General features: G+C 41.6%; 1 non-coding gene across 1 annotated transcript; it reads left to right on the top strand.

The window, feature by feature from the left end:
• The first annotated feature begins 2,393 nt into the window (after positions 1–2,393).
• LOC138988321 (U6 spliceosomal RNA) lies at positions 2,394–2,501 on the top strand. Its single transcript, XR_011464629.1, has one exon. It is a non-coding gene; the product is annotated as a U6 spliceosomal RNA (small nuclear RNA).
• The last annotated feature ends 9,165 nt before the right edge of the window (positions 2,502–11,666 follow it).

The raw sequence follows: 11,666 nt of genomic DNA, 5'->3' as shown, positions 1-11,666 counted from the left end.
GTGAAGTGTTAGTCATTCAGTCATATCTGATTCTTTGCAACCCCATGGTTTAGAGCTCGACAGGCTCTTCTGTCCATGGGATTCTCCAGGCAAGAACACTGGAGCGGGTTACCATTTCCTTCTCCAGGAGATCTTCCCAACTTACGGATCAAACCTGGGTCTCCTGCATTGCAGGCAGACTCTTTACCACGTGAGCCACCAGGGAAGCTGTCAGTGATGATATCGGCCTGTAGTACCACAAGGTTCTCAAGAGGCTTGCACCAAAGACTCTCTGAATACCAGGAACCTCTGGAAGTTTCCTTCTGACCCCTCAGGCTGCAGGACTGATGCAGGTGATTCTCAGAAAGTTCACCAGAAGCTGATTAGAATCTCTCATATGCTCAGTCATCTGCCTGCAGTTGCCTCTAGAAAATAATGGCTTCCTTTTCTCCTAAACTCTGTGCTGGTATCTCCCATCTCAGTAGGATTCTGGGAAACACAGTTCTCAACTTCTCTTGCAATGGAGGCCTTAGGAAGGTGGCAGTGATGCCAAAATGAGTCCAGATAATCCAGCATGCCTACTAAAGGCAAGACTCTGGGCTTCGTGATCTCGGAACACAAGTATGACTTGTGTGACTCTTCTTACCCTGCTCTCAATCTGGCAAGGGTGATAAGACACCGGAGTAAAAACACTGTTTCAAGGCAGAAGACTCAGGTAGAGGCAGATGCAGTGACAATGTCTGGCAATTCAGAGAAAGAAATGCCTTCCAGCTGAGAAAGAATCAGGGAAGACTTCAATGAATGGGTAGACTTTAGATTGAGCTTTAAAGAACCAGTAAATTTGGGGAATAAGTCAACATGGAAAAGCAGGGAATTAGGGGCATGAAAATGGTATAGACAGGTACAGGGATTCCCAGGTGGCATGGTGGTAAAGAACCCACCTGCTAATGCAGGATAAAGCTATAGAAATCAAAAAGAATGTAGTGATAAGCGACTTTATTAAACTGAAGAAAGGTGTACTTTGAAAAGGGGCAAAGTGGAGGGGAATTCCCAGAAAGTAGTTTTTGTTTCACTTCAGACACTGTTCCAATATATGAGTTTGAAATCTTTTTAATAGGAAATGGAAAGCAATTTGAGATTTTAAGAATATGATGATTAGATTAGGGTGAGGCTTCACCACAACTCTGTTTTGCGGGTATCATCCCAGCTTGTTGTTCAGTTGTTAAGTCATGTCCAGCTCTTTGTGACCCCATGAAATCCCATGTGTCCATGGGATTTCAGGCAAGAATACTGGAGTGGGTTGCCATTTCCTTCTCCAAGGGATCTTCCTGACCCAGGGACCAGACCTGCATCTCCTGCATTGCAGGTGGATTCTTTTCCACTGAGCCACCAGGGAAGCCCTGTCATCCCTGCTGGGTGTCCATTAAACCAGGATGGGCATTGCATCCCCAGGAGGCGTGCATCCCTGGGGATTTGGTGTGCACAACCATAGGCAGGCACCTGTTAGCCCCCACTCATAGGTCATTAGGAGAAATTAGGGTTCAGAAAGGTTAAGGAACTACCCAAGATCATATGTTGATGAAATGTGAAGCTTGTGGATCTTGATTCCAAAGCTAACATTTTTTTTCCACATAACTTGCTATACCATACTGTACCCACTCCACAGTCCCATCAATTTTTTCTCATCAATCCCTTCAGCTATTTTCTGCTCCTTTTGCCCTGAAATCCTGAGAAATAAGAGACTAGTATAATCTGCTCCAACTAAAGATCAAACTTATAACCCAGGTTTTTCCTCATCTACCTATTAAGGTATAAATATCATTCAGTTTTCTATAACAAGAGAAGAGGAGATTTTGAAAGTTATTCTTTGTTCAATACAATGTGAAAGAAACTTATTCAACCAATGCCCTCTCATCCACGTCCTTCTGGTGTTAAAATAGTTCTGGGTTAAAGTTGAGCATTCTGCTTAGTGGATTATCTAACTCATTTCAAAAATTATTTAGTCTTTACTTATATAAGCATTACAATCCCATCACCAAGTTGAAGATGAACTAATCTCCTGTTTAGAACTTTACCATCTAAAACTGTGACCCAAAACATTTCTAAACTGACTTATCAACACCTTCCTTCTCATTGGATCTTTTGACTCTGCCCCAAGATTTCTCACTTTCTCTGAATAAAATACCCATCACTATATATCATAATGCTACTCATTTTTTAAGTCTCAGTATAAATTCAACTTTCCCCATGAAGTCTCTGCCCATCCAGTGCCCAACATTACCCCTCTGGATGTAATGTAACAAGCCCCCATCCTAATGGCTCTGAGGTTCTGTAGCATCCCTTGTGATTTTTCTATACCCCAGCCAGAGTTGAGATGCAGGTAGAAATAAGGAACATACTAATAGAAAATAAAGGTGTTTACTTCAGCAGCACATATACTAAAACTGGAACAATACAGAGAAAATAAGCATGGCCCTTGCTAAGTGAATTTATTTACAAAACAGAAGTAGAGTCATGGATGTAGGAAACAAACTTACGGTTATTACCAGGGGATGGGATGAGCGGGGAGGGATAAATTGGGAGATTGGAGATTGGGACTGACATATACACATATAAAATTAAAAGACGCTTGCTCCTTGGAAGAAAAGCTAGACAGCATATTAAAACGCAGAGACATCACTTTGCCAACAAAGGTCCATAACAGTGAAAGCTATGGTTTTTCCAGTAGTGATGTATGGATGTGAGAATTGGACCATAAAAAGGCTAAGCGCCAAAGAATTGATGCTTTTTAAACTGTGGTACTGAAGACTCTTAAGAGTCCCTTGGACAGCAAGGAAATCAAACCAATAAATCCTAAAGGAAATAAACCTTGAATATTCACTGGAAGGATTGATGGTAAAGCTGAAGGTCCAATACTTTGGCCACCTGAAGCCTGGTGTGCTGCAGTTATGGGGTCACAAAGAGTCAGACATGACTTAGCGATTGAGGAACGACAACAGTATATAAAATAGAAAACTAATATGAACCCACTGCATAACACAGGGAACTCTATTCAGTGTTCTGTAAAGGCCTATATGAGAAAAGCATCTAAAAAAAAAAGACTGTATGTAAGTGTATGTCTAATTGACTCACTTTGCTGTATACCTGAAACTAACACAACATTGTAAATCAACTATGCTCCAATAAAAACTTAGAAAAGAAATAAAAGACAAATGTTTATGGCTAGTAGTTTAGAACAGAATTCTGTGGTACAGAATACAATTATGCCTGCTTCTTGAATTGCATTCTATAACTCAGACCCTCACTGTCCAGCTGGACTAGTCTACACTTGGAATGAATAAATAATAAAACAGTAAATACTCACTACAGCACTCTATTATGTGCCAGAATCTGGTCTCAGCACTTTACTAAACAACATCAACAATCCTACGAGGTAGGTACTGTTATTATCCCCATTTTACAGAAGAGAATCTGAGGGCCAGAGAAGTTAGGTAACCAACCTAACATCACACAGCTAATACTTGACCAAGCCAGGATTCAAAGAAGGCAATTTAACTCTATAGTGACTCATCAAATCATATTGGGGGGGTAGGGTTTCAATATATGAATTTGGGGGGACACAAACACTGAGTCCATAAGAACAGGTGAGTCTGGGGCATAACCAGTATTCAGTTCAGTTCAGTCGCTCAGTTGTGTCCAACTTTTTGCAACCCTATGAATCAAAGCACACCAGGCCTCCCTGTCCATCACCAACTCTCAGAGTTTACTCAGATTCATGTCCATTAAGTCAGTGATGCCACCCAGCCATCTCATCCTCCGTTGTCCCCTCCTCCTCTGCCCCCAATCCCTCCCAGCATCAGGGTCTTTTCCAATGAGTCAACTCTTCGCATCAAGCGGCCAAAGTATTGGAGTTTCAGCTTCAGCATCAGTCCTTCCAATGAACACCCAGGACTGATCTCCTTTAGAATGGACTGGTTGGATCTCCTTGCAGTCCAAGGGACTCTCAAGAGTCTTTGGAACTACTATATTCTCTGTGCTTGTAGAGATATAGAAGCATTCCTTTTTAATTACACAAATACTATGCAAATTTTAACTAAAATGTAAATTATAAAAATTTAATTGTGCAATTAAATTTTTTGCACAATTAATTGCACAATATTTTAATAAAAAATATAGGAGTACATGGAGCAAAACAAATATGGATACATTTCCATTGTATAATATGCCCAGTTATCTTTCAGGTGTTTCTAGCACACATTCTTATATCCACTGATTATAGCAGTTTTATGAAGTGAGAATCAGATTGGTTAAAAGGTGAGATGGTAGATCTGTCAAGACAGATTGGATATATCCACTAGAGGAGCATATTGTATCTCTGGGCACCCTGTCCCCTGCACATGCTTATATCATTATCTTTCATATTCAGAAGTTCCTGCTGATCATGCAGGTGCACAGGCGAGGCTGTAAAATCTGCCTTGTGACTCACGATAGTTTCTTTCATGATTCGTACCAGGCTTAGTCATTCCTGGCAGAGCCCATTGCTGTTTGCAGTTCTGCCTCTTTTCCTCATGGGTTAATGACCTACCTTTTCTCTGACTTCAGCAAGAGACGTTGACCAATCTTCTCCAGGGTCTCCAGCCATTCCTGCTGAGGAGCTCATTTTGATGTTTCTGAAACGTATGCTCCTCACTCCACCCCCACACTGGGAATACAGAGAATGAGGTACCCGAGAGAGCAGGTCACTCACAAGCAGATCCTGACCATACCGTAGCCTAACTCAGCTGCCTACTGCAATGTCCTCCTCACAAAGCTTCCCAAACACCAAGGGGAGAGGATTGAGGCTTCTGCAGCCAGCTTAGAGGCTGAACCAGTGAGTTCAGGAAGAGTCACTTGGCCACTAGTGAATTACTAGTTCATCCTAATTCAATGATTTTGGTCTCCTGTAATTCATTTGCTCTCTTCTCAAGAAAGTCCTCTGGTAAAATGTTACAGAGTTTCTTTAATCAGTAATATCTAGGCAACAAAACAAACCCTGTTAAAAGTTTTTCTAAGAAATAATGAAGAGATGGAAAAGTGCTATTATCTACAAAATAAGGCAGAAAAACTGAAAAAGGGAGTCTCCATGCCCATGCAGAGTCCCCAGATGTGTGGGAGATCTCCTTACGTGACACTCTCCAGCTTTCCCACCTGCTCTGTGCCCTGGGATGTTCATCTGTTCCGTGTGGGATGACAATCCACAGAGACCACAGACAGAAGATAAGGAAGAAGGACAGTGAAGTTGAAGTATTTATTCCTTTGGATGCCTCTCTTTGGGGTCACCAGGGACAAGCTGTACCCATAAATCAAAGGTCACAATGCCACCTGTGTGCCCTGCCTACACAGCTCTCTTTTTCTTCAAATTTTCTCCAGCTGCTCCTCTTCTTTCCCTTTCAGCCCCTGATGATAGCAGAGTCCCACTGTCACTGGCATGGCAATACATCACTCTTCACACTGCTTATGCCTTTGTAAACTTTATTAACTCCTCTTCTCAAATTACCCTATTTCAGTGTGACATCTCTTTCTGCTGGGATCACAGAAAGCAAATGGAGGATACCTTTGTATTGATAATTCTCCAAAATACCACAACAGTACCTAGAAGAAAACCAGCATTTTAGATTAGATAAAGTAGGTAGACTAGATGGAGAAGGCAATGGCACCCCACTCCAGTACTCTTGCCTGGAAAATCCCATGGATGGAGGAGCCTGGTGGGCTGCAGTCCATGGGGTTGTTAAGAGTCGGACACAACTGAGCGACTTCACTTTCACTTTTCACTTTCCTGCATTGGAGAAGGAAATGGGAACCCACTCCAGTGTTCTTGCCTGGAGAATCCCAGGGACGGGGGAGCCTGGTGGGCTGCCGTCTATGGGGTTGCACAGAGCTGGACATGACTGAAGTGACTTAGCAGCAGCAGGTAGACTAGAAGAATGAGCAACAATATTTTCTCTACATGAATCCTGATGCAAAGAGCTGACTCATTGGAAAAGACTCTGATGCTGGGAAAGATTGAGGGCATGTGGAGAAGGGGGTGACAGAGGATGAGATGGTTGAATGGGATTACTGACTCAATGGACATGAGTTTGAGCAAACTCCAGGAGATAGTGAAGGACAGGGAAACCTGGCATGCTACAGTTCATGGGGTCGCAAAGAGTTAGACACAACTGAGTGACTGAACAACAATATGAATCCCAGGAAGACCTGCTAATGGGGAATTCACATGCTCTATGTCTCTAACTACTCCTGAAGAAAACTTCCCACTTGTGGATACCAGCCCCAACATAACTTATTTATTTATCCTAAAATCAAATTCTCAGGTTTCAGTAATTGCACTTTAGTCAACCAACTACAGAGATGTCCAATTTTTGAATAACCTTCTCTCGTTTTATTGATGAGTATATTACAGATGGCAAATGTATTGGTACTTCTCTGGTGGTCCATTGATTCAGAACCCACCTTGCAGTGCAGGGGATGCAGGTTCAATCCCTGGTCAGGGAACTAAGCTCCCACATGCTGCAGAGCAACTAAGCCCACACACTGCACCCACTGAGCCCATGTGCCACAACTAGAGTCTGTGCACTGCATGAAAGACCCTGCATGATGCAGGGAAGACCCTGCATGCTCCAACTAAGATCGGATGCAGCCAAATAAATAGATAAGTAAATATTTAAGAACAGCAAACAAACAAATGTATTGATTTTTAAAAACAATCAAATGTTGCTCCCACCATAATAATAAGAAAAACCAGAATTATTTACAAAGTCATAACTTTTCTTGAGAGTTGAGGTAAGGAGGCAACAATGGAACTGTATTCCACAGTGAAGAGTCCCTCTGGGACATAAGGATACGCAAACGGATTCATCTTGGTCAAAGCATGGGGGAAAAGTGGCTGTAATAGAAGTAAGTAAGAAGAAACAAGAGAAAAAATTAACAAATCCCTAAAGGCTGAGAGTGGGTTAGCATATCACTTTAGAATGACAGGAGTGCCAGGCATAGGGAAGTTTGCACACACTTGCATGCTCTTCTGCACAAGCCTCCCCTAGATTCCTAGAGAAATAATGACAGGGACGGAGAAGGCAATGGCACCCCACTCCGGTACTCTTGCCTGGAAAATCCCATGGACAGAGGAGCCTGGTAGGCTGCAGTCCATGGGGTCGCTAAGAGTTGGACACGACTGAGAGACTTCACTTTCACTTTTCACTTTCATGCATTGGAGAAGGAAATGGCAACCCACTCCGGTGTTCTTGCCTGGAGAATCCCAGGGACGGGAAGCCTGGTGGGCTGCCGTCTATGGGGTCACACAGAGTCGGACACGACTGATGTGACTTAGCATAGCATAGCATAGCAAGGACAGGGAAGGAGATGAGATCAAACCTCATCAATGGTGACCTGGTGACTCTGAAGAACAGGTACAAAACAGTGCCTACTCCTGAAGACCTTATTTTCAAAAGAAGCAAAAGCTTTAAGCCATTGGAAGAAGGACAACAGTCATACTCAGCCCTTCCCCCCAGCATGTGGCAGTGGGTAGGAAATGCTCCTTCCTGTCCCTAGGAACTAGTCACAGACCCATTGCTTCTGTAGGGAGAGTAGAAGCAAAAGATATCTTCCCTGGAGGATGTGAAGGAAACACTCTTGGACCAGTTATTCTGCACCAGTAAAAAAGATTTGCCTCTGCTGGGGGAGGGGAGAGAGTATTTCTCCTGCCCCAAACTCACCACAGATTCGAGGCAGAGTCTGGCTGCCACAGAAGCAGAGGGAATGAGTACTCACAAGGGAACACTTTTGAAGCCTTGGCATAGTGCCTGGAACTGAGGTTGGACCAGGAAAATCAAGAACTTCTACAAGCCACCACTGAGTTATATATAACCGCAACTGGGAAAAGGGCAAGACCATGGACCAAGGCAGGTGACCAAGAATGAATAAAAGCTGAGAGTGTAGAATACCAAAAAACTCCTTAGTACCCCAAGCCCCATACAAAAGACAAGATGAAGATAACCCACTGTTAGAAGAGTCTGAAGCCTCTCATTTCACTGAGGATGACAATAGCGGTAACAAAATCCAAATCTTGCTTAAACACCGACTGTTGGTTGTTTAATCGCTAAGTTGGGTTCAACTCTTTGTAACCCCATGAGCTGTAGCCTGCCAGCTTCCTTTGTCCATGGGATTTCCCAGTCAAGAATACTAGAGTGGGTGGGTTGCTGTTTCCATCTCCAAGTGATCTTGCCGACCCAGGGATCAAACGAGCGTCTCCTGCATTGACGGCAGATTCTTTGCTGTCTGAGCCACCAGGGAAGCCCTGAATACTGACTAGATTGATTCAATATCCCATGCTAATAACCTAGCAGAAGAAGAGTGGCTATTCCTAGATCTGGAACTATTTAATTCAAGGTCTATTATTCTTCAACACACAATGTACACAGTGCAGTAAAAAAAAATAAGACTCAAAAAAGCAAGGAAAAAATCAACATGCTGTCAAGAGATAAATCAAATAACAGAACCAGAAACAATGACCTAGATGTGGTACTTCACTTAAGGATTTTAAAATAACTATAAATAATTTGTTAAAATAGATGCTGGAAAAAGTGGGCAACATGCATGGACAGACAGAATCAGAAAGAAATGGAAACTATAATAAAATGCTAAATGGAAAAAAATCATGATATAAGAAATCAACAGTCCCTTTATTAAGCATGGCTGAGGAAAGAATCAATGACTTTGAAGACAGAAAAGTGGAAATTAACCAAAAATGAAACAAAATGACAAAAAAAAAAAAAAAAGAGTGACGAAAGAGAAAAGAGCATCCAAGAGCTGTGAGATGATGTAAAACCATCTAACACAGGTGTAAGTGCACTTTTACAAGGAGGAGAGAGAGAACAGGGAAGAATCACTCCAAGAGATAATGCTGAAATTAATGACAGACAAAACCCCACAAATCTAAAAAGCACAGAGAACCTTGAGTAGGATACACACACACAGGCACACACATGTATCATAGTCAAATTGCTGCAAAAAAATAAAAATAAAATAAAGAGAAAATCTTCAAGGCAACCAGAGGGATAAAAAAATCATTACCTAGAGAATAACAAAGAGAAAAATAAAAGTGGACTTTTTGTCAGTAACTGTGTTACAAGAGAACAGTAGAGCAACATCTTAATGATGGTGATGAAGAAAACTGTCCATCCAGTGAAGACTCAAAAATGGAAGGAAATACTATTTGTGTCAGGATACTTTGCTTTTGGCATTTACACAAAACCACAGAAATTCACAACGCTTGTCAAAATGTATTGCTTGACATACACTTATATGCTGGCACCCAATCTGTATTGTGATCCACTCAAGAATAAGGATTTTTGTTTATTTTTTTTCCCCAGTGCCAGATACAGTGCTGGCACCCAGAATGTGCTCAGTGAGTGTTTCTGATTGATCAAATCAACTTAAACCGAAGTCCTTTGTGTATTCATGTGTGCATGCTCAGTCGCTCAGTCTAAGGTAGTTCATTTAAATAATCCTTATTAAACAAGTATTTCTGGTGCCTACCATGTGCAAAACAGCATCTATTAAATTGGGAGTTAAAACAATTTATTGAGGTATTCAGAGACTTTTTGAGTATAAATAATGTCTATCTGGGGTTTCCCAGGTGGCTTAGTGGTAAAAGAATCTGTGGACAAATGCAGGAGACACAGAAGATGCAGGTTTAATCCTCAGGTCAGGAAGAACCCCTGGAGTAGGAAATGGCAACCCACTCCAGTACTCTTGCCTGGAAAATACCATAGACAGAGGAGCCTGTGTACAGTCCATGGGAGTCCAAAGAATTGGACACAACTGAAATGACTTAGCATGCAGGCATGCAATGTCTTCCTATCTTACCATCATTTTTACTACTATTAGTACTACTGTGTATGTTATGCCCGTATTACGCAGAACACTTTACAATGTGATCTAGTGACAAACAGAGATAGTCAGGATTTCCCTCTGCAAAAGATTGTCAAGGAAAAGAAAATATTGAGGCTGTCTATACACATTTCGAAGAAATAAGTCTTAATTAAGTTATTGAGATAGTATTGAATATTTATCAATGTGATAATCATAGAAACCGTTGTATTCTACGTTTCTATTGTTTGTGGTATAGGGTATCTTAGTTCAATCAATTAGTCCAGTGGAAGTGCTTCAGAAATTGTGCTACCACTAGCTCTGCATAACATGTGAAAAGGGGAGGATGATAGAAGTGATAAAGTAGTAGAGACACCAAAACTTATACATTACAATTGTGTATGCATCTAGGTATACACATTTATGGGCTTCCCTGGTGGTTCAGATGGTAAAGAATCCACCTGCAATGCAGGAGACCTGGGTTCAACCCCTGGGTTGGGAAGATCCCCTGGAAGAGGGCATGGCAACCTACTCCAGTATTCTTGCCTGGAAAAATCCTCAGGGACAGAGGAGCCTGGTGGGCTATAGTCCACGGTGTCGCCAAGAGTCGGACACGACTGAGTGACTAAGCATACACACACACATACACGTTTATATATGTGAGTTTCAGTCTCCTTGGTGTTAATCATACATTTTCAGTTTACTACATAATTTGTGAAAAATTGAATATAACTATACACTTATATCGGAGAAGGCAATGGCACCCCACTCTAGTACTGTTGCCTGGAAAATCCCATGGATGGAGGAGCCTGGTAGGCTGCAGTCCATGGGGTCGCTAAGAGTCAGATACGACTGAGCAACTTCACTTTCACTTTCCACTTTCATGCATTGGAGAAGGAAATGGCAACCCACTCCAGTACTCTTGCCTGGAGAATCCCATGGAAGGAGAAGCCTGGTAGGCTGCAGTCCATGGGGTCGCACAGAGTCGGACACGACTGAAGCGACTTAGCAGCATACACTTATATTAATTATATACACTTATATTAATTAAATTATTTAATGACTAAATAATTTTCAGGATCACATATTCATGCCGTTATTGAGCACTATTTTGTATCAAGAAATGTGATATCCTAATGCAGGATGTTACTATAAGCAAGCCTAGAAGGTACGTTTTCCATTGTATTAAAAACATGCAGAGCAAATGATTTGTACAAACTACATATGTCTATATGCATACTTATATACATTAATAAGCAGAACATAATATTAGAACCATTTTTAAACCTTGTTTTAAAATAAGAAGTATGTTTTATTTTGTTACTGAAAAATGTCAAGGAACAAAGCAGTAAAACCCATACAACCTCACCTAAATTCACCGAGTAGTAATGTTTTTGCCACATCTGATCTCCTTTCTTCCCTCATCCCCTCCCCCTATACACACACATGAATATTCTTCTCTCAACCATCCAAAAGTTAAGCTGCATACATACATCAGAACACATCACCTCTAAATATTTCAGTTCTCAAGAAAATCTGATTCCTCTACACAACTTCACACCAGTACTACACCTAACAAGCAGTCATATCCAAACTTTCTCAATTGTTTCATCATGTCCTTTTTGCTAGATTATTTTTTCAGTCCAGGTTCTAATAATCAAGGTTGATATATTTCATTTGGCTGTTATGCCTGCTTCAGTTCAGTTCAGTTCAGTCGCTCAGTTGTGTCCGACTCTTTGCAACCCCATGAATATGCCTGCTTAGGCTCCCTCTGTTTTCATCTG

Source organism: Bos mutus, chromosome 6, assembly GCF_027580195.1.
Source record: "Bos mutus isolate GX-2022 chromosome 6, NWIPB_WYAK_1.1, whole genome shotgun sequence".
In the NCBI taxonomy this organism is placed as follows: domain Eukaryota; kingdom Metazoa; phylum Chordata; class Mammalia; order Artiodactyla; family Bovidae; genus Bos; species Bos mutus.
This window is presented reverse-complemented; position numbering and strand designations above follow the sequence as displayed.